We start from the raw sequence: 23,068 nt of genomic DNA on the forward strand, positions 1-23,068 counted from the left end.
AAGAAACAAAGGTCTTTCACATAGAAATTCGGGTGCCTCCACGAGGGTCTTTTCGTAAGGGTTGAGGTTGGGAAGTCTTTTCGACACGAGTAAATGTATTTTTTCTTCCATATTTTAACCTTAGGACAATCTTTAGTGGATATGGTATGATACTAAAACGAGAAAACAACTTTTCAGATCGAGTTAACGACCCTGTCACAATGGGCAAAAAAGTTCCTATGTTAACACCTTTGGATTTTGAGTGAAAATGGCCCGGAAGCGAAATTGAAAAAAATTCGTATTTTAACAATTTATATGTGTAAGACTCTTAAACTTGAGCGTTTCCTTACAGATTCGTCGAAAAACATCGATAGAAACAAAGGTTTTTCAAATAGTGATTCGGATGCCTCCACGAGGGTCTTTTCGTAAGGGTTGAGGTTGTGAAGTCTTTTCGACACGAGTAAATGTTTTTTTTCTTCCATATTTTAAGCTTAGGACAATCTTTTGTGGATATGGTATGATACTAAAACGAGAAAACAACTTTTCAGATCGAGTTAACGACCCTGTCCCAATGGGCAAAAAAGTTCCTATGTTAACACCTATGGATTTTGAGTGAAAAATGGCCCGGAAGCGAAAGTGAAAAAAATTCGTATTTTAACCATTTATATGTGTAAGACTCTTAAACTTGAGCGTTTCCTTACAGATTCGTCGAAAAACATCGAAAGAAACAAAGGTTTTTCAAATAGTGATTCGGATGCCTCCACGAGGGTCTTTTCGTAAGGGTTGAGGTTGTGAAGTCTTTTCGACACGAGTAAATGTTTTTTTTCTTCCATATTTTAAGCTTAGGACAATCTTTTGTGGATATGGTATGATACTAAAACGAGAAAACAACTTTTCAGATCGAGTTAACGACCCTGTCCCAATGGGCAAAAAAGTTCCTATGTTAACACCTATGGATTTTGAGTGAAAAATGGCCCGGAAGCGAAAGTGAAAAAAATTCGTATTTTAACCATTTATATGTGTAAGACTCTTAAACTTGAGCGTTTCCTTACAGATTCGTCGAAAAACATCGAAAGAAACAAAGGTCTTTCACATAGTCATTCGGGTGCCTCCACGAGGGTCTTTTCGTAAGGGTTGAGGTTGGGAAGTCTTTTCGACACGAGTAAATGTATTTTTTCTTCCATATTTTAACCTTAGGACAATCTTTAGTGGATATGGTATGATACTAAAACGAGAAAACAACTTTTCAGATCGAGTTAACGATCCTGTCACAATGGGCAAAAAAGTTCCTATGTTAACACCTACGGATTTTGAGTGAAAAATGGCCCGGAAGCGAAAGTGAAAAAAATTCGTATTTTAACCATTTATATGTGTAAGACTCTTAAACTTGAGCGTTTCCTTACAGATTCGTCGAAAAACATCGAAAGAAACAAAGGTCTTCCACATAGTCATTCGGGTGCCTCCACGAGGGTCTTTTCGTAAGGGTTGAGGTTGTGAAGTCTTTTCGACACGAGTAAATGTATTTTTTCTTCCAAATTTTAAGCTTTGGACAATCTTTTGTGGATATGGTATGATACTAAAACGAGAAAACAACTTTTCAGATCGAGTTAACGACCCTGTCCCAATGGGCAAAAAAGTTCCTATGTTAACACCTATGGATTTTGAGTGAAAAATGGCCCGTAAGCGAAAGTGAAAAAAATTCGTATTTTAACAATTTATATGTGTAAGACTCTTAAACTTGAGCGTTTCCTTACAGATTCGTCGAAAAACATCGAAAGAAACAAAGGTCTTTCACATAGTCATTCGGGTGCCTCCACGAGGGTCTTTTCGTAAGGGTTGAGGTTGGGAAGTCTTTTCGACACGAGTAAATGTATTTTTTCTTCCATATTTTAACCTTAGGACAATCTTTTGTGGATATGGTATGATACTAAAACGAGAAAACAACTTTTCAGATCGAGTTAACGATCCTGTCACAATGGGCAAAAAAGTTCCTATGTTAACACCTATGGATTTTGAGTGAAAAATGGCCCGGAAGCGAAAGTGAAAAAAATTCGTATTTTAACCATTTATATGTGTAAGACTCTTAAACTTGAGCGTTTCCTTACAGATTCGTCGAAAAACATCGAAAGAAACAAAGGTCTTTCACATAGAAATTCGGGTGCCTCCACGAGGGTCTTTTCGTAAGGGTTGAGGTTGGGAAGTCTTTTCGACACGAGTAAATGTATTTTTTCTTCCATATTTTAACCTTATGACAATCTTTAGTGGATATGGTATGATACTAAAACGAGAAAACAACTTTTCAGATCGAGTTAACGACCCTGTCACAATGGGCAAAAAAGTTCCTATGTTAACACCTATGGATTTTGAGTGAAAAATGGCCCGGAAGCGAAAGTGAAAAAAATTCGTATTTTAACCATTTATATTTGTAAGACTCTTAAACTTGAGCGTTTCCTTACAGATTCGTCGAAAAACATCGAAAGAAACAAAGGTCTTTCACATAGTCATTCGGGTGCCTCCACGAGGGTCTTTTCGTAAGGGTTGAGGTTGGGAAGTCTTTTCGACACGAGTAAATGTATTTTTTCTTCCATATTTTAACCTTAGGACAATCTTTTGTGGATATGGTATGATACTAAAACGAGAAAACAACTTTTCAGATCGAGTTAACGATCCTGTCACAATGGGCAAAAAAGTTCCTATGTTAACACCTATGGATTTTGAGTGAAAAATGGCCCGGAAGCGAAAGTGAAAAAAATTCATATTTTAACCATTTATATGTGTAAGATTCTTAAACTTGAGCGTTTCCTTACAGATTCGTCGAAAAACATCGATAGAAACAAAGGTTTTTCAAATAGTGATTCGGATGCCTCCACGAGGGTCTTTTCGTAAGGGTTGAGGTTGTGAAGTCTTTTCGACACGAGTAAATGTTTTTTTTCTTCCATATTTTAAGCTTAGGACAATCTTTTGTGGATATGGTATGATACTAAAACGAGAAAACAACTTTTCAGATCGAGTTAACGACCCTGTCCCAATGGGCAAAAAAGTTCCTATGTTAACACCTATGGATTTTGAGTGAAAAATGGCCCGGAAGCGAAAGTGAAAAAAATTCATATTTTAACCATTTATATGTGTAAGACTCTTAAACTTGAGCGTTTCCTTACAGATTCGTCGAAAAACATCGAAAGAAACAAAGGTTTTTCAAATAGTGATTCGGATGCCTCCACGAGGGTCTTTTCGTAAGGGTTGAGGTTGTGAAGTCTTTTCGACACGAGTAAATGTTTTTTTTCTTCCATATTTTAAGCTTAGGACAATCTTTTGTGGATATGGTATGATACTAAAACGAGAAAACAACTTTTCAGATCGAGTTAACGACCCTGTCCCAATGGGCAAAAAAGTTCCTATGTTAACACCTATGGATTTTGAGTGAAAAATGGCCCGGAAGCGAAAGTGAAAAAAATTCGTATTTTAACCATTTATATGTGTAAGACTCTTAAACTTGAGCGTTTCGTTACAGATTCGTCGAAAAACATCGAAAGAAACAAAGGTCTTTCACATAGAAATTCGGGTGCCTCCACGAGGGTCTTTTCGTAAGGGTTGAGGTTGGGAAGTCTTTTCGACACGAGTAAATGTATTTTTTCTTCCATATTTTAACCTTAGGACAATCTTTAGTGGATATGGTATGATACTAAAACGAGAAAACAACTTTTCAGATCGAGTTAACGACCCTGTCACAATGGGCAAAAAAGTTCCTATGTTAACACCTTTGGATTTTGAGTGAAAATGGCCCGGAAGCGAAATTGAAAAAAATTCGTATTTTAACAATTTATATGTGTAAGACTCTTAAACTTGAGCGTTTCCTTACAGATTCGTCGAAAAACATCGATAGAAACAAAGGTTTTTCAAATAGTGATTCGGATGCCTCCACGAGGGTCTTTTCGTAAGGGTTGAGGTTGTGAAGTCTTTTCGACACGAGTAAATGTTTTTTTTCTTCCATATTTTAAGCTTAGGACAATCTTTTGTGGATATGGTATGATACTAAAACGAGAAAACAACTTTTCAGATCGAGTTAACGACCCTGTCCCAATGGGCAAAAAAGTTCCTATGTTAACACCTATGGATTTTGAGTGAAAAATGGCCCGGAAGCGAAAGTGAAAAAAATTCGTATTTTAACCATTTATATGTGTAAGACTCTTAAACTTGAGCGTTTCCTTACAGATTCGTCGAAAAACATCGAAAGAAACAAAGGTTTTTCAAATAGTGATTCGGATGCCTCCACGAGGGTCTTTTCGTAAGGGTTGAGGTTGTGAAGTCTTTTCGACACGAGTAAATGTTTTTTTTCTTCCATATTTTAAGCTTAGGACAATCTTTTGTGGATATGGTATGATACTAAAACGAGAAAACAACTTTTCAGATCGAGTTAACGACCCTGTCCCAATGGGCAAAAAAGTTCCTATGTTAACACCTATGGATTTTGAGTGAAAAATGGCCCGGAAGCGAAAGTGAAAAAAATTCGTATTTTAACCATTTATATGTGTAAGACTCTTAAACTTGAGCGTTTCCTTACAGATTCGTCGAAAAACATCGAAAGAAACAAAGGTCTTTCACATAGTCATTCGGGTGCCTCCACGAGGGTCTTTTCGTAAGGGTTGAGGTTGGGAAGTCTTTTCGACACGAGTAAATGTATTTTTTCTTCCATATTTTAACCTTAGGACAATCTTTAGTGGATATGGTATGATACTAAAACGAGAAAACAACTTTTCAGATCGAGTTAACGATCCTGTCACAATGGGCAAAAAAGTTCCTATGTTAACACCTACGGATTTTGAGTGAAAAATGGCCCGGAAGCGAAAGTGAAAAAAATTCGTATTTTAACCATTTATATGTGTAAGACTCTTAAACTTGAGCGTTTCCTTACAGATTCGTCGAAAAACATCGAAAGAAACAAAGGTCTTCCACATAGTCATTCGGGTGCCTCCACGAGGGTCTTTTCGTAAGGGTTGAGGTTGTGAAGTCTTTTCGACACGAGTAAATGTATTTTTTCTTCCAAATTTTAAGCTTTGGACAATCTTTTGTGGATATGGTATGATACTAAAACGAGAAAACAACTTTTCAGATCGAGTTAACGACCCTGTCCCAATGGGCAAAAAAGTTCCTATGTTAACACCTATGGATTTTGAGTGAAAAATGGCCCGGAAGCGAAAGTGAAAAAAATTCGTATTTTAACCATTTATATGTGTAAGACTCTTAAACTTGAGCGTTTCCTTACAGATTCGTCGAAAAACATCGAAAGAAACAAAGGTCTTTCACATAGTCATTCGGGTGCCTCCACGAGGGTCTTTTCGTAAGGGTTGAGGTTGGGAAGTCTTTTCGACACGAGTAAATGTATTTTTTCTTCCATATTTTAACCTTAGGACAATCTTTAGTGGATATGGTATGATACTAAAACGAGAAAACAACTTTTCAGATCGAGTTAACGATCCTGTCACAATGGGCAAAAAAGTTCCTATGTTAACACCTACGGATTTTGAGTGAAAAATGGCCCGGAAGCGAAAGTGAAAAAAATTCGTATTTTAACCATTTATATGTGTAAGACTCTTAAACTTGAGCGTTTCCTTACAGATTCGTCGAAAAACATCGAAAGAAACAAAGGTCTTCCACATAGTCATTCGGGTGCCTCCACGAGGGTCTTTTCGTAAGGGTTGAGGTTGTGAAGTCTTTTCGACACGAGTAAATGTATTTTTTCTTCCAAATTTTAAGCTTTGGACAATCTTTTGTGGATATGGTATGATACTAAAACGAGAAAACAACTTTTCAGATCGAGTTAACGACCCTGTCCCAATGGGCAAAAAAGTTCCTATGTTAACACCTATGGATTTTGAGTGAAAAATGGCCCGGAAGCGAAATTGAAAAAAATTCGTATTTTAACCATTTATATGTGTAAGACTCTTAAACTTGAGCGTTTCCTTACAGATTCGTCGAAAAACATCGAAAGAAACAAAGGTCTTTCACATAGTCATTCGGGTGCCTCCACGAGGGTCTTTTCGTAAGGGTTGAGGTTGGGAAGTCTTTTCGACACGAGTAAATGTATTTTTTCTTCCATATTTTAACCTTAGGACAATTAGTGGATATGGTATGATACTAAAACGAGAAAACAACTTTTCAGATCGAGTTAACGATCCTGTCACAATAGGCAAAAAAGTTCCTATGTTAACACCTTTGGATTTTGAGTGAAAAATGGCCCGGAAGCGAAATTGAAAAAAATTCGTATTTTAACCATTTATATGTGTAAGACTCTTAAACTTGAGCGTTTCCTTACAGATTCGTCGAAAAACATCGAAAGAAACAAAGGTTTTTCAAATAGTGATTCGGATGCCTCCACGAGGGTCTTTTCGTAAGGGTTGAGGTTGTGAAGTCTTTTCGACACGAGTAAATGTTTTTTTTCTTCCATATTTTAAGCTTAGGACAATCTTTTGTGGATATGGTATGATACTAAAACGAGAAAACAACTTTTCAGATCGAGTTAACGACCCTGTCCCAATGGGCAAAAAAGTTCCTATGTTAACACCTATGGATTTTGAGTGAAAAATGGCCCGGAAGCGAAAGTGAAAAAAATTCGTATTTTAACCATTTATATGTGTAAGACTCTTAAACTTGAGCGTTTCCTTACAGATTAGTCGAAAAACATCGAAAGAAACAAAGGTCTTTCACATAGAAATTCGGGTGCCTCCACGAGGGTCTTTTCGTAAGGGTTGAGGTTGGGAAGTCTTTTCGACACGAGTAAATGTATTTTTTCTTCCATATTTTAACCTTAGGACAATCTTTAGTGGATATGGTATGATACTAAAACGAGAAAACAACTTTTCAGATCGAGTTAACGATCCTGTCCCAATGGGCAAAAAAGTTCCTATGTTAACACCTATGGATTTTGAGTGAAAAATGGCCCGGAAGCGAAAGTGAAAAAAATTCGTATTTTAACCATTTATATGTGTAAGACTCTTAAACTTGAGCGTTTCCTTACAGATTCGTCGAAAAACATCGAAAGAAACAAAGGTTTTTCAAATAGTGATTCGGATGCCTCCACGAGGGTCTTTTCGTAAGGGTTGAGGTTGTGAAGTCTTTTCGACACGAGTAAATGTTTTTTTTCTTCCATATTTTAAGCTTAGGACAATCTTAAGTGGATATGGTATGATACTAAAACAAGAAAACAACTTTTCAGATCGAGTTAACGACCCTGTCCCAATGGGCAAAAAAGTTCCTATGTTAACACCTATGGATTTTGAGTGAAAAATGGCCCGGAAGCGAAAGTGAAAAAAATTCGTATTTTAACCATTTATATGTGTAAGACTCTTAAACTTGAGCGTTTCCTTACAGATTCGTCGAAAAACATCGAAAGAAACAAAGGTTTTTCAAATAGTGATTCGGATGCCTCCACGAGGGTCTTTTCGTAAGGGTTGAGGTTGTGAAGTCTTTTCGACACGAGTAAATGTTTTTTTTCTTCCATATTTTAAGCTTAGGACAATCTTTTGTGGATATGGTATGATACTAAAACGAGAAAACAACTTTTCAGATCGAGTTAACGACCCTGTCCCAATGGGCAAAAAAGTTCCTATGTTAACACCTATGGATTTTGAGTGAAAAATGGCCCGGAAGCGAAAGTGAAAAAAATTCGTATTTTAACCATTTATATGTGTAAGACTCTTAAACTTGAGCGTTTCCTTACAGATTCGTCGAAAAACATCGAAAGAAACAAAGGTCTTTCACATAGAAATTCGGGTGCCTCCACGAGGGTCTTTTCGTAAGGGTTGAGGTTGGGAAGTCTTTTCGACACGAGTAAATGTATTTTTTCTTCCATATTTTAACCTTAGGACAATCTTTAGTGGATATGGTATGATACTAAAACGAGAAAACAACTTTTCAGATCGAGTTAACGACCCTGTCACAATGGGCAAAAAAGTTCCTATGTTAACACCTTTGGATTTTGAGTGAAAATGGCCCGGAAGCGAAATTCAAAAAAATTCGTATTTTAACCATTTATATGTGTAAGACTCTTAAACTTGAGCGTTTCCTTACAGATTCGTCGAAAAACATCGAAAGAAACAAAGGTTTTTCAAATAGTGATTCGGATGCCTCCACGAGGGTCTTTTCGTAAGGGTTGAGGTTGTGAAGTCTTTTCGACACGAGTAAATGTTTTTTTTCTTCCATATTTTAAGCTTAGGACAATCTTTAGTGGATATGGTATGATACTAAAACGAGAAAACAACTTTTCAGATCGAGTTAACGACCCTGTCACAATGGGCAAAAAAGTTCCTATGTTAACACCTTTGGATTTTGAGTGAAAATGGCCCGGAAGCGAAATTCAAAAAAATTCGTATTTTAACCATTTATATGTGTAAGACTCTTAAACTTGAGCGTTTCCTTACAGATTCGTCGAAAAAAATCGAAAGAAACAAAGGTTTTTCACATAGTCATTCGGGTGCCTCCACGAAGGTCTTTTCGTAAGGGTTGAGGTTGTGAAGTCTTTTCGACACGAGTAAATGTGTTTTTTCTTCCATATTTTAAGCTTAGGACAATCTTAAGTGGATATGGTATGATACTAAAACAAGAAAACAACTTTTCAGATCGAGTTAACGACCCTGTCCCAATGGGCAAAAAAGTTCCTATGTTAACACCTTTGGATTTTGAGTGAAAATGGCCCGGAAGCGAAATTCAAAAAAATTCGTATTTTAACCATTTATATGTGTAAGACTCTTAAACTTGAGCGTTTCCTTACAGATTAGTCGAAAAACATCGAAAGAAACAAAGGTCTTTCACATAGAAATTCGGGTGCCTCCACGAGGGTCTTTTCGTAAGGGTTGAGGTTGGGAAGTCTTTTCGACACGAGTAAATGTATTTTTTCTTCCATATTTTAACCTTAGGACAATCTTTAGTGGATATGGTATGATACTAAAACGAGAAAACAACTTTTCAGATCGAGTTAACGACCCTGTCACAATGGGCAAAAAAGTTCCTATGTTAACACCTTTGGATTTTGAGTGAAAATGGCCCGGAAGCGAAATTCAAAAAAATTCGTATTTTAACCATTTATATGTGTAAGACTCTTAAACTTGAGCGTTTCCTTACAGATTCGTCGAAAAAAATCGAAAGAAACAAAGGTTTTTCACATAGTCATTCGGGTGCCTCCACGAGGGTCTTTTCGTAAGGGTTGAGGTTGTGAAGTCTTTTCGACACGAGTAAATGTGTTTTTTCTTCCATATTTTAAGCTTAGGACAATCTTAAGTGGATATGGTATGATACTAAAACAAGAAAACAACTTTTCAGATCGAGTTAACGACCCTGTCCCAATGGGCAAAAAAGTTCCTATGTTAACACCTTTGGATTTTGAGTGAAAATGGCCCGGAAGCGAAATTCAAAAAAATTCGTATTTTAACCATTTATATGTGTAAGACTCTTAAACTTGAGCGTTTCCTTACAGATTAGTCGAAAAACATCGAAAGAAACAAAGGTCTTTCACATAGAAATTCGGGTGCCTCCACGAGGGTCTTTTCGTAAGGGTTGAGGTTGGGAAGTCTTTTCGACACGAGTAAATGTATTTTTTCTTCCATATTTTAACCTTAGGACAATCTTTAGTGGATATGGTATGATACTAAAACGAGAAAACAACTTTTCAGATCGAGTTAACGACCCTGTCACAATGGGCAAAAAAGTTCCTATGTTAACACCTTTGGATTTTGAGTGAAAATGGCCCGGAAGCGAAATTCAAAAAAATTCGTATTTTAACCATTTATATGTGTAAGACTCTTAAACTTGAGCGTTTCCTTACAGATTCGTCGAAAAAAATCGAAAGAAACAAAGGTTTTTCACATAGTCATTCGGGTGCCTCCACGAGGGTCTTTTCGTAAGGGTTGAGGTTGTGAAGTCTTTTCGACACGAGTAAATGTGTTTTTTCTTCCATATTTTAAGCTTAGGACAATCTTAAGTGGATATGGTATGATACTAAAACAAGAAAACAACTTTTCAGATCGAGTTAACGACCCTGTCCCAATGGGCAAAAAAGTTCCTATGTTAACACCTATGGATTTTGAGTGAAAATGGCCCGGAAGCGAAATTCAAAAAAATTCGTATTTTAACCATTTATATGTGTAAGACTCTTAAACTTGAGCGTTTCCTTACAGATTCGTCGAAAAAAATCGAAAGAAACAAAGGTTTTTCACATAGTCATTCGGGTGCCTCCACGAGGGTCTTTTCGTAAGGGTTGAGGTTGTGAAGTCTTTTCGACACGAGTAAATGTGTTTTTTCTTCCATATTTTAAGCTTAGGACAATCTTAAGTGGATATGGTATGATACTAAAACAAGAAAACAACTTTTCAGATCGAGTTAACGACCCTGTCCCAATGGGCAAAAAAGTTCCTATGTTAACACCTATGGATTTTGAGTGAAAAATGGCCCGGAAGCGAAAGTGAAAAAAATTCGTATTTTAACCATTTATATGTGTAAGACTCTTAAACTTGAGCGTTTCCTTACAGATTCGTCGAAAAACATCGAAAGAAACAAAGGTCTTTCACATAGAAATTCGGGTGCCTCCACGAGGGTCTTTTCGTAAGGGTTGAGGTTGGGAAGTCTTTTCGACACGAGTAAATGTATTTTTTCTTCCATATTTTAACCTTAGGACAATCTTTAGTGGATATGGTATGATACTAAAACGAGAAAACAACTTTTCAGATCGAGTTAACGACCCTGTCACAATGGGCAAAAAAGTTCCTATGTTAACACCTTTGGATTTTGAGTGAAAATGGCCCGGAAGCGAAATTGAAAAAAATTCGTATTTTAACCATTTATATGTGTAAGACTCTTAAACTTGAGCGTTTCCTTACAGATTCGTCGAAAAACATCGAAAGAAACAAAGGTTTTTCAAATAGTGATTCGGATGCCTCCACGAGGGTCTTTTCGTAAGGGTTGAGGTTGTGAAGTCTTTTCGACACGAGTAAATGTTTTTTTTCTTCCATATTTTAAGCTTAGGACAATCTTTTGTGGATATGGTATGATACTAAAACGAGAAAACAACTTTTCAGATCGAGTTAACGACCCTGTCCCAATGGGCAAAAAAGTTCCTATGTTTACACCTATGGATTTTGAGTGAAAAATGGCCCGGAAGCGAAAGTGAAAAAAATTCGTATTTTAACCATTTATATGTGTAAGACTCTTAAACTTGAGCGTTTCCTTACAGATTCGTCGAAAAACATCGAAAGAAACAAAGGTTTTTCAAATAGTGATTCGGATGCCTCCACGAGGGTCTTTTCGTAAGGGTTGAGGTTGTGAAGTCTTTTCGACACGAGTAAATGTTTTTTTTCTTCCATATTTTAAGCTTAGGACAATCTTTTGTGGATATGGTATGATACTAAAACGAGAAAACAACTTTTCAGATCGAGTTAACGACCCTGTCCCAATGGGCAAAAAAGTTCCTATGTTAACACCTATGGATTTTGAGTGAAAAATGGCCCGGAAGCGAAAGTGAAAAAAATTCGTATTTTAACCATTTATATGTGTAAGACTCTTAAACTTGAGCGTTTCCTTACAGATTAGTCGAAAAACATCGAAAGAAACAAAGGTCTTTCACATAGAAATTCGGGTGCCTCCACGAGGGTCTTTTCGTAAGGGTTGAGGTTGGGAAGTCTTTTCGACACGAGTAAATGTATTTTTTCTTCCATATTTTAACCTTAGGACAATCTTTAGTGGATATGGTATGATACTAAAACGAGAAAACAACTTTTCAGATCGAGTTAACGACCCTGTCACAATGGGCAAAAAAGTTCCTATGTTAACACCTTTGGATTTTGAGTGAAAATGGCCCGGAAGCGAAATTGAAAAAAATTCGTATTTTAACCATTTATATGTGTAAGACTCTTAAACTTGAGCGTTTCCTTACAGATTCGTCGAAAAAAATCGAAAGAAACAAAGGTTTTTCACATAGTCATTCGGGTGCCTGCACGAAGGTCTTTTCGTAAGGGTTGAGGTTGTGAAGTCTTTTCGACACGAGTAAATGTGTTTTTTCTTCCATATTTTAAGCTTAGGACAATCTTAAGTGGATATGGTATGATACTAAAACAAGAAAACAACTTTTCAGATCGAGTTAACGACCCTGTCCCAATGGGCAAAAAAGTTCCTATGTTAACACCTTTGGATTTTGAGTGAAAATGGCCCGGAAGCGAAATTCAAAAAAATTCGTATTTTAACCATTTATATGTGTAAGACTCTTAAACTTGAGCGTTTCCTTACAGATTAGTCGAAAAACATCGAAAGAAACAAAGGTCTTTCACATAGAAATTCGGGTGCCTCCACGAGGGTCTTTTCGTAAGGGTTGAGGTTGGGAAGTCTTTTCGACACGAGTAAATGTATTTTTTCTTCCATATTTTAACCTTAGGACAATCTTTAGTGGATATGGTATGATACTAAAACGAGAAAACAACTTTTCAGATCGAGTTAACGACCCTGTCACAATGGGCAAAAAAGTTCCTATGTTAACACCTTTGGATTTTGAGTGAAAATGGCCCGGAAGCGAAATTCAAAAAAATTCGTATTTTAACCATTTATATGTGTAAGACTCTTAAACTTGAGCGTTTCCTTACAGATTCGTCGAAAAAAATCGAAAGAAACAAAGGTTTTTCACATAGTCATTCGGGTGCCTCCACGAGGGTCTTTTCGTAAGGGTTGAGGTTGTGAAGTCTTTTCGACACGAGTAAATGTGTTTTTTCTTCCATATTTTAAGCTTAGGACAATCTTAAGTGGATATGGTATGATACTAAAACAAGAAAACAACTTTTCAGATCGAGTTAACGACCCTGTCCCAATGGGCAAAAAAGTTCCTATGTTAACACCTTTGGATTTTGAGTGAAAATGGCCCGGAAGCGAAATTCAAAAAAATTCGTATTTTAACCATTTATATGTGTAAGACTCTTAAACTTGAGCGTTTCCTTACAGATTCGTCGAAAAAAATCGAAAGAAACAAAGGTTTTTCACATAGTCATTCGGGTGCCTCCACGAGGGTCTTTTCGTAAGGGTTGAGGTTGTGAAGTCTTTTCGACACGAGTAAATGTGTTTTTTCTTCCATATTTTAAGCTTAGGACAATCTTAAGTGGATATGGTATGATACTAAAACAAGAAAACAACTTTTCAGATCGAGTTAACGACCCTGTCCCAATGGGCAAAAAAGTTCCTATGTTAACACCTATGGATTTTGAGTGAAAAATGGCCCGGAAGCGAAAGTGAAAAAAATTCGTATTTTAACCATTTATATGTGTAAGACTCTTAAACTTGAGCGTTTCCTTACAGATTCGTCGAAAAACATCGAAAGAAACAAAGGTCTTTCACATAGAAATTCGGGTGCCTCCACGAGGGTCTTTTCGTAAGGGTTGAGGTTGGGAAGTCTTTTCGACACGAGTAAATGTATTTTTTCTTCCATATTTTAACCTTAGGACAATCTTTAGTGGATATGGTATGATACTAAAACGAGAAAACAACTTTTCAGATCGAGTTAACGACCCTGTCACAATGGGCAAAAAAGTTCCTATGTTAACACCTTTGGATTTTGAGTGAAAATGGCCCGGAAGCGAAATTGAAAAAAATTCGTATTTTAACCATTTATATGTGTAAGACTCTTAAACTTGAGCGTTTCCTTACAGATTCGTCGAAAAACATCGAAAGAAACAAAGGTTTTTCAAATAGTGATTCGGATGCCTCCACGAGGGTCTTTTCGTAAGGGTTGAGGTTGTGAAGTCTTTTCGACACGAGTAAATGTTTTTTTTCTTCCATATTTTAAGCTTAGGACAATCTTTTGTGGATATGGTATGATACTAAAACGAGAAAACAACTTTTCAGATCGAGTTAACGACCCTGTCCCAATGGGCAAAAAAGTTCCTATGTTTACACCTATGGATTTTGAGTGAAAAATGGCCCGGAAGCGAAAGTGAAAAAAATTCGTATTTTAACCATTTATATGTGTAAGACTCTTAAACTTGAGCGTTTCCTTACAGATTCGTCGAAAAACATCGAAAGAAACAAAGGTTTTTCAAATAGTGATTCGGATGCCTCCACGAGGGTCTTTTCGTAAGGGTTCAGGTTGTGAAGTCTTTTCGACACGAGTAAATGTTTTTTTTCTTCCATATTTTAAGCTTAGGACAATCTTTTGTGGATATGGTATGATACTAAAACGAGAAAACAACTTTTCAGATCGAGTTAACGACCCTGTCCCAATGGGCAAAAAAGTTCCTATGTTAACACCTATGGATTTTGAGTGAAAAATGGCCCGGAAGCGAAATTGAAAAAAATTCGTATTTTAACCATTTATATGTGTAAGACTCTTAAACTTGAGCGTTTCCTTACAGATTCGTCGAAAAAAATCGAAAGAAACAAAGGTTTTTCACATAGTCATTCGGGTGCCTCCACGAGGGTCTTTTCGTAAGGGTTGAGGTTGTGAAGTCTTTTCGACACGAGTAAATGTGTTTTTTCTTCCATATTTTAACCTTAGGACAATCTTAAGTGGATATGGTATGATACTAAAACGAGAAAACAACTTTTCAGATCGAGTTAACGACCCTGTCCCAATGGGCAAAAAAGTTCCTATGTTAACACCTATGGATTTTGAGTGAAAAATGGCCCGGAAGCGAAAGTGAAAAAAATTCGTATTTTAACCATTTATATGTGTAAGACTCTTAAACTTGAGCGTTTCCTTACAGATTCGTCGAAAAACATCGAAAGAAACAAAGGTCTTTCACATAGAAATTCGGGTGCCTCCACGAGGGTCTTTTCTTAAGGGTTGAGGTTGGGAAGTCTTTTCGACACGAGAAAATGTATTTTTTCTTCCATATTTTAACCTTAGGACAATCTTTAGTGGATATGGTATGATACTAAAACGAGAAAACAACTTTTCAGATCGAGTTAACGACCCTGTCACAATGGGCAAAAAAGTTCCTATGTTAACACCTTTGGATTTTGAGTGAAAATGGCCCGGAAGCGAAATTGAAAAAAATTCGTATTTTAACCATTTATATGTGTAAGACTCTTAAACTTGAGCGTTTCCTTACAGATTCGTCGAAAAACATCGAAAGAAACAAAGGTTTTTCAAATAGTGATTCGGATGCCTCCACGAGGGTCTTTTCGTAAGGGTTGAGGTTGTGAAGTCTTTTCGACACGAGTAAATGTTTTTTTTCTTCCATATTTTAAGCTTAGGACAATCTTTTGTGGATATGGTATGATACTAAAACGAGAAAACAACTTTTCAGATCGAGTTAACGACCCTGTCCCAATGGGCAAAAAAGTTCCTATGTTTACACCTATGGATTTTGAGTGAAAAATGGCCCGGAAGCGAAAGTGAAAAAAATTCGTATTTTAACCATTTATATGTGTAAGACTCTTAAACTTGAGCGTTTCCTTACAGATTCGTCGAAAAACATCGAAAGAAACAAAGGTTTTTCAAATAGTGATTCGGATGCCTCCACGAGGGTCTTTTCGTAAGGGTTGAGGTTGTGAAGTCTTTTCGACACGAGTAAATGTATTTTTTCTTCCATATTTTAAGCTTAGGACAAATTTAAGTGGATATGGTATGATACTAAAACAAGAAAACAACTTTTCAGATCGAGTTAACGACCCTGTCCCAATGGGCAAAAAAGTTCCTATGTTAACACCTATGGATTTTGAGTGAAAAATGGCCCAGAAGCGAAAGTGAAAAAAATTCGTATTTTAACCATTTATATGTGTAAGACTCTTAAACTTGAGCGTTTCCTTACAGATTCGTCGAAAAACATCGAAAGAAACAAAGGTTTTTCAAATAGTGATTCGGATGCCTCCACGAGGGTCTTTTCGTAAGGGTTGAGGTTGTGAAGTCTTTTCGACACGAGTAAATGTTTTTTTTCTTCCATATTTTAAGCTTAGGACAATCTTTAGTGGATATGGTATGATACTAAAACGAGAAAACAACTTTTCAGATCGAGTTAACGACCCTGTCCCAATGGGCAAAAAAGTTCCTATGTTTACACCTATGGATTTTGAGTGAAAAATGGCCCGGAAGCGAAAGTGAAAAAAATTCGTATTTTAACCATTTATATGTGTAAGACTCTTAAACTTGAGCGTTTCCTTACAGATTCGTCGAAAAACATCGAAAGAAACAAAGGTTTTTCAAATAGTGATTCGGATGCCTCCACGAGGGTCTTTTCGTAAGGGTTGAGGTTGTGAAGTCTTTTCGACACGAGTAAATGTTTTTTTTCTTCCATATTTTAAGCTTAGGACAATCTTTTGTGGATATGGTATGATACTAAAACGAGAAAACAACTTTTCAGATCGAGTTAACGACCCTGTCCCAATGGGCAAAAAAGTTCCTATGTTAACACCTATGGATTTTGAGTGAAAAATGGCCCGGAAGCGAAATTGAAAAAAATTCGTATTTTAACCATTTATATGTGTAAGACTCTTAAACTTGAGCGTTTCCTTACAGATTCGTCGAAAAAAATCGAAAGAAACAAAGGTTTTTCACATAGTCATTCGGGTGCCTCCACGAGGGTCTTTTCGTAAGGGTTGAGGTTGTGAAGTCTTTTCGACACGAGTAAATGTGTTTTTTCTTCCATATTTTAACCTTAGGACAATCTTAAGTGGATATGGTATGATACTAAAACGAGAAAACAACTTTTCAGATCGAGTTAACGACCCTGTCCCAATGGGCAAAAAAGTTCCTATGTTAACACCTATGGATTTTGAGTGAAAAATGGCCCGGAAGCGAAAGTGAAAAAAATTCGTATTTTAACCATTTATATGTGTAAGACTCTTAAACTTGAGCGTTTCCTTATAGATTCGTCGAAAAACATCGAAAGAAACAAAGGTCTTTCACATAGAAATTCGGGTGCCTCCACGAGGGTCTTTTCGTAAGGGTTGAGGTTGGGAAGTCTTTTCGACACGAGTAAATGTATTTTTTCTTCCATATTTTAACCTTAGGACAATCTTTAGTGGATATGGTATGATACTAAAACGAGAAAACAACTTTTCAGATCGAGTTAACGACCCTGTCACAATGGGCAAAAAAGTTCCTATGTTAACACCTTTGGATTTTGAGTGAAAATGGCCCGGAAGCGAAATTGAAAAAAATTCGTATTTTAACCATTTATATGTGTAAGACTCTTAAACTTGAGCGTTTCCTTACAGATTCGTCGAAAAACATCGAAAGAAACAAAGGTTTTTCAAATAGTGATTCGGATGCCTCCACGAGGGTCTTTTCGTAAGGGTTGAGGTTGTGAAGTCTTTTCGACACGAGTAAATGTTTTTTTTCTTCCATATTTTAAGCTTAGGACAATCTTTTGTGGATATGGTATGATACTAAAACGAGAAAACAACTTTTCAGATCGAGTTAACGACCCTGTCCCAATGGGCAAAAAAGTTCCTATGTTAACACCTATGGATTTTGAGTGAAAAATGGCCCGGAAGCGAAATTGAAAAAAATTCGTATTTTAACCATTTATATGTGTAAGACTCTTAAACTTGAGCGTTTCCTTACAGATTCGTCGAAAAAAATCGAAAGAAACAAAGGTTTTTCACATAGTCATTCGGGTGCCTCCACGAGGGTCTTTTCGTAAGGGTTGAGGTTGTGAAGTCTTTTCGACACGAGTAAATGTGTTTTTTCTTCCATATTTTAACCTTAGGACAATCTTAAGTGGATATGGTATGATACTAAAACGAGAAAACAACTTTTCAGATCGAGTTAACGACCCTGTCCCAATGGGCAAAAAAGTTCCTATGTTAACACCTATGGATTTTGAGTGAAAAATGGCCCGGAAGCGAAAGTGAAAAAAATTCGTATTTTAACCATTTATATGTGTAAGACTCTTAAACTTGAGCGTTTCCTTACAGATTCGTCGAAAAAAATCGAAAGAAACAAAGGTTTTTCACATAGTCATTCGGGTGCCTCCACGAGGGTCTTTTCGTAAGGGTTGAGGTTGTGAAGTCTTTTCGACACGAGTAAATGTGTTTTTTCTTCCATATTTTAACCTTAGGACAATCTTAAGTGGATATGGTATGATACTAAAACGAGAAAACAACTTTTCAGATCGAGTTAACGACCCTGTCCCAATGGGCAAAAAAGTTCCTATGTTAACACCTATGGATTTTGAGTGAAAAATGGCCCGGAAGCGAAAGTGAAAAAAATTCGTATTTTAACCATTTATATGTGTAAGACTCTTAAACTTGAGCGTTTCCTTACAGATTCGTCGAAAAACATCGAAAGAAACAAAGGTCTTTCACATAGAAATTCGGGTGCCTCCACGAGGGTCTTTTCGTAAGGGTTGAGGTTGGGAAGTCTTTTCGACACGAGTAAATGTATTTTTTCTTCCATATTTTAACCTTAGGACAATCTTTAGTGGATATGGTATGATACTAAAACGAGAAAACAACTTTTCAGATCGAGTTAACGACCCTGTCACAATGGGCAAAAAAGTTCCTATGTTAACACCTTTGGATTTTGAGTGAAAATGGCCCGGAAGCGAAATTGAAAAAAATTCGTATTTTAACCATTTATATGTGTAAGACTCTTAAACTTGAGCGTTTCCTTACAGATTCGTCGAAAAACATCGAAAGAAACAAAGGTTTTTCAAATAGTGATTCGGATGCCTCCACGAGGGTCTTTTCGTAAGGGTTGAGGTTGTGAAGTCTTTTCGACACGAGTAAATGTTTTTTTTCTTCCATATTTTAAGCTTAGGACAATCTTTTGTGGATATGGTATGATACTAAAACGAGAAAACAACTTTTCAGATCGAGTTAACGACCCTGTCCCAATGGGCAAAAAAGTTCCTATGTTTACACCTATGGATTTTGAGTGAAAAATGGCCCGGAAGCGAAAGTGAAAAAAATTCGTATTTTAACCATTTATATGTGTAAGACTCTTAAACTTGAGCGTTTCCTTACAGATTCGTCGAAAAACATCGAAAGAAACAAAGGTTTTTCAAATAGTGATTCGGATGCCTCCACGAGGGTCTTTTCGTAAGGGTTGAGGTTGTGAAGTCTTTTCGACACGAGTAAATGTTTTTTTTCTTCCATATTTTAAGCTTAGGACAATCTTTTGTGGATATGGTATGATACTAAAACGAGAAAACAACTTTTCAGATCGAGTTAACGACCCTGTCCCAATGGGCAAAAAAGTTCCTATGTTAACACCTATGGATTTTGAGTGAAAAATGGCCCGGAAGCGAAATTGAAAAAAATTCGTATTTTAACCATTTATATGTGTAAGACTCTTAAACTTGAGCGTTTCCTTACAGATTCGTCGAAAAAAATCGAAAGAAACAAAGGTTTTTCACATAGTCATTCGGGTGCCTCCACGAGGGTCTTTTCGTAAGGGTTGAGGTTGTGAAGTCTTTTCGACACGAGTAAATGTGTTTTTTCTTCCATATTTTAACCTTAGGACAATCTTAAGTGGATATGGTATGATACTAAAACGAGAAAACAACTTTTCAGATCGAGTTAACGACCCTGTCCCAATGGGCAAAAAAGTTCCTATGTTAACACCTATGGATTTTGAGTGAAAAATGGCCCGGAAGCGAAAGTGAAAAAAATTCGTATTTTAACCATTTATATGTGTAAGACTCTTAAACTTGAGCGTTTCCTTACAGATTCGTCGAAAAACATCGAAAGAAACAAAGGTCTTTCACATAGAAATTCGGGTGCCTCCACGAGGGTCTTTTCTTAAGGGTTGAGGTTGGGAAGTCTTTTCGACACGAGAAAATGTATTTTTTCTTCCATATTTTAACCTTAGGACAATCTTTAGTGGATATGGTATGATACTAAAACGAGAAAACAACTTTTCAGATCGAGTTAACGACCCTGTCACAATGGGCAAAAAAGTTCCTATGTTAACACCTTTGGATTTTGAGTGAAAATGGCCCGGAAGCGAAATTGAAAAAAATTCGTATTTTAACCATTTATATGTGTAAGACTCTTAAACTTGAGCGTTTCCTTACAGATTCGTCGAAAAACATCGAAAGAAACAAAGGTTTTTCAAATAGTGATTCGGATGCCTCCACGAGGGTCTTTTCGTAAGGGTTGAGGTTGTGAAGTCTTTTCGACACGAGTAAATGTTTTTTTTCTTCCATATTTTAAGCTTAGGACAATCTTTTGTGGATATGGTATGATACTAAAACGAGAAAACAACTTTTCAGATCGAGTTAACGACCCTGTCCCAATGGGCAAAAAAGTTCCTATGTTTACACCTATGGATTTTGAGTGAAAAATGGCCCGGAAGCGAAAGTGAAAAAAATTCGTATTTTAACCATTTATATGTGTAAGACTCTTAAACTTGAGCGTTTCCTTACAGATTCGTCGAAAAACATCGAAAGAAACAAAGGTTTTTCAAATAGTGATTCGGATGCCTCCACGAGGGTCTTTTCGTAAGGGTTGAGGTTGTGAAGTCTTTTCGACACGAGTAAATGTTTTTTTTCTTCCATATTTTAAGCTTAGGACAAATTTAAGTGGATATGGTATGATACTAAAACAAGAAAACAACTTTTCAGATCGAGTTAACGACCCTGTCCCAATGGGCAAAAAAGTTCCTATGTTAACACCTATGGATTTTGAGTGAAAAATGGCCCAGAAGCGAAAGTGAAAAAAATTCGTATTTTAACCATTTATATGTGTAAGACTCTTAAACTTGAGCGTTTCCTTACAGATTCGTCGAAAAACATCGAAAGAAACAAAGGTTTTTCAAATAGTGATTCGGATGCCTCCACGAGGGTCTTTTCGTAAGGGTTGAGGTTGTGAAGTCTTTTCGACACGAGTAAATGTTTTTTTTCTTCCATATTTTAAGCTTAGGACAATCTTTTGTGGATATGGTATGATACTAAAACGAGAAAACAACTTTTCAGATCGAGTTAACGACCCTGTCCCAATGGGCAAAAAAGTTCCTATGTTAACACCTATGGATTTTGAGTGAAAAATGGCCCGGAAATGAAAGTGAAAAAAGTTCGTATTTTAACCATTTATATGTGTAAGACTCTTAAACTTGAGCGTTTCCTTACAAATTCGTCGACAAACATCGAAAGAGAACAAAGGTTTTTCACATAGTAATTCGGGTGCCTCCACGAGGGTCTTTTCGTAAGAGTTGAGGTTGTGAAGTCTTTTCGACACGAGTAAATGTGTTTTTTCTTCCATATTTTAAGCTTAGGACAATCTTAAGTGGATATGGTATGATACTAAAACAAGAAAACAACTTTTCAGATCGAGTTAACGACCCTGTCCCAATGGGCAAAAAAGTTCCTATGTTAACACCTATGGATTTTGAGTGAAAAATGGCCCGGAAGCGAAATTGAAAAAAATTCGTATTTTAACCATTTATATGTGTAAGACTCTTAAACTTGAGCGTTTCCTTACAGATTCGTCGAAAAACATCGAAAGAAACAAAGGTCTTTCACATAGAAATTCGGGTGCCTCCACGAGGGTCTTTTCGTAAGGGTTGAGGTTGGGAAGTCTTTTCGACACGAGTAAATGTATTTTTTCTTCCATATTTTAACCTTAGGACAATCTTTAGTGGATATGGTATGATACTAAAACGAGAAAACAACTTTTCAGATCGAGTTAACGACCCTGTCACAATGGGCAAAAAAGTTCCTATGTTAACACCTTTGGATTTTGAGTGAAAATGGCCCGGAAGCGAAATTGAAAAAAATTCGTATTTTAACCATTTATATGTGTAAGACTCTTAAACTTGAGCGTTTCCTTACAGATTCGTCGAAAAACATCGAAAGAAACAAAGGTTTTTCAAATAGTGATTCGGATGCCTCCACGAGGGTCTTTTCGTAAGGGTTGAGGTTGTGAAGTCTTTTCGACACGAGTAAATGTTTTTTTTCTTCCATATTTTAAGCTTAGGACAATCTTTTGTGGATATGGTATGATACTAAAACGAGAAAACAACTTTTCAGATCGAGTTAACGACCCTGTCCCAATGGGCAAAAAAGTTCCTATGTTTACACCTATGGATTTTGAGTGAAAAATGGCCCGGAAGCGAAAGTGAAAAAAATTCGTATTTTAACCATTTATATGTGTAAGACTCTTAAACTTGAGCGTTTCCTTACAGATTCGTCGAAAAACATCGAAAGAAACAAAGGTTTTTCAAATAGTGATTCGGATGCCTCCACGAGGGTCTTTTCGTAAGGGTTGAGGTTGTGAAGTCTTTTCGACACGAGTAAATGTTTTTTTTCTTCCATATTTTAAGCTTAGGACAATCTTTTGTGGATATGGTATGATACTAAAACGAGAAAACAACTTTTCAGATCGAGTTAACGACCCTGTCCCAATGGGCAAAAAAGTTCCTATGTTAACACCTATGGATTTTGAGTGAAAAATGGCCCGGAAGCGAAATTGAAAAAAATTCGTATTTTAACCATTTATATGTGTAAGACTCTTAAACTTGAGCGTTTCCTTACAGATTCGTCGAAAAAAATCGAAAGAAACAAAGGTTTTTCACATAGTCATTCGGGTGCCTCCACGAGGGTCTTTTCGTAAGGGTTGAGGTTGTGAAGTCTTTTCGACACGAGTAAATGTGTTTTTTCTTCCATATTTTAACCTTAGGACAATCTTAAGTGGATATGGTATGATACTAAAACGAGAAAACAACTTTTCAGATCGAGTTAACGACCCTGTCCCAATGGGCAAAAAAGTTCCTATGTTAACACCTATGGATTTTGAGTGAAAAATGGCCCGGAAGCGAAAGTGAAAAAAATTCGTATTTTAACCATTTATATGTGTAAGACTCTTAAACTTGAGCGTTTCCTTACAGATTCGTCGAAAAACATCGAAAGAAACAAAGGTCTTTCACATAGAAATTCGGGTGCCTCCACGAGGGTCTTTTCTTAAGGGTTGAGGTTGGGAAGTCTTTTCGACACGAGAAAATGTATTTTTTCTTCCATATTTTAACCTTAGGACAATCTTTAGTGGATATGGTATGATACTAAAACGAGAAAACAACTTTTCAGATCGAGTTAACGACCCTGTCACAATGGGCAAAAAAGTTCCTATGTTAACACCTTTGGATTTTGAGTGAAAATGGCCCGGAAGCGAAATTGAAAAAAAT

This window comes from Cucurbita pepo, chromosome 20 (genome assembly GCF_057944985.1).
Source record: "Cucurbita pepo subsp. pepo isolate OVF chromosome 20, ASM5794498v1, whole genome shotgun sequence".
In the NCBI taxonomy this organism is placed as follows: Eukaryota; Viridiplantae; Streptophyta; class Magnoliopsida; order Cucurbitales; family Cucurbitaceae; genus Cucurbita; species Cucurbita pepo.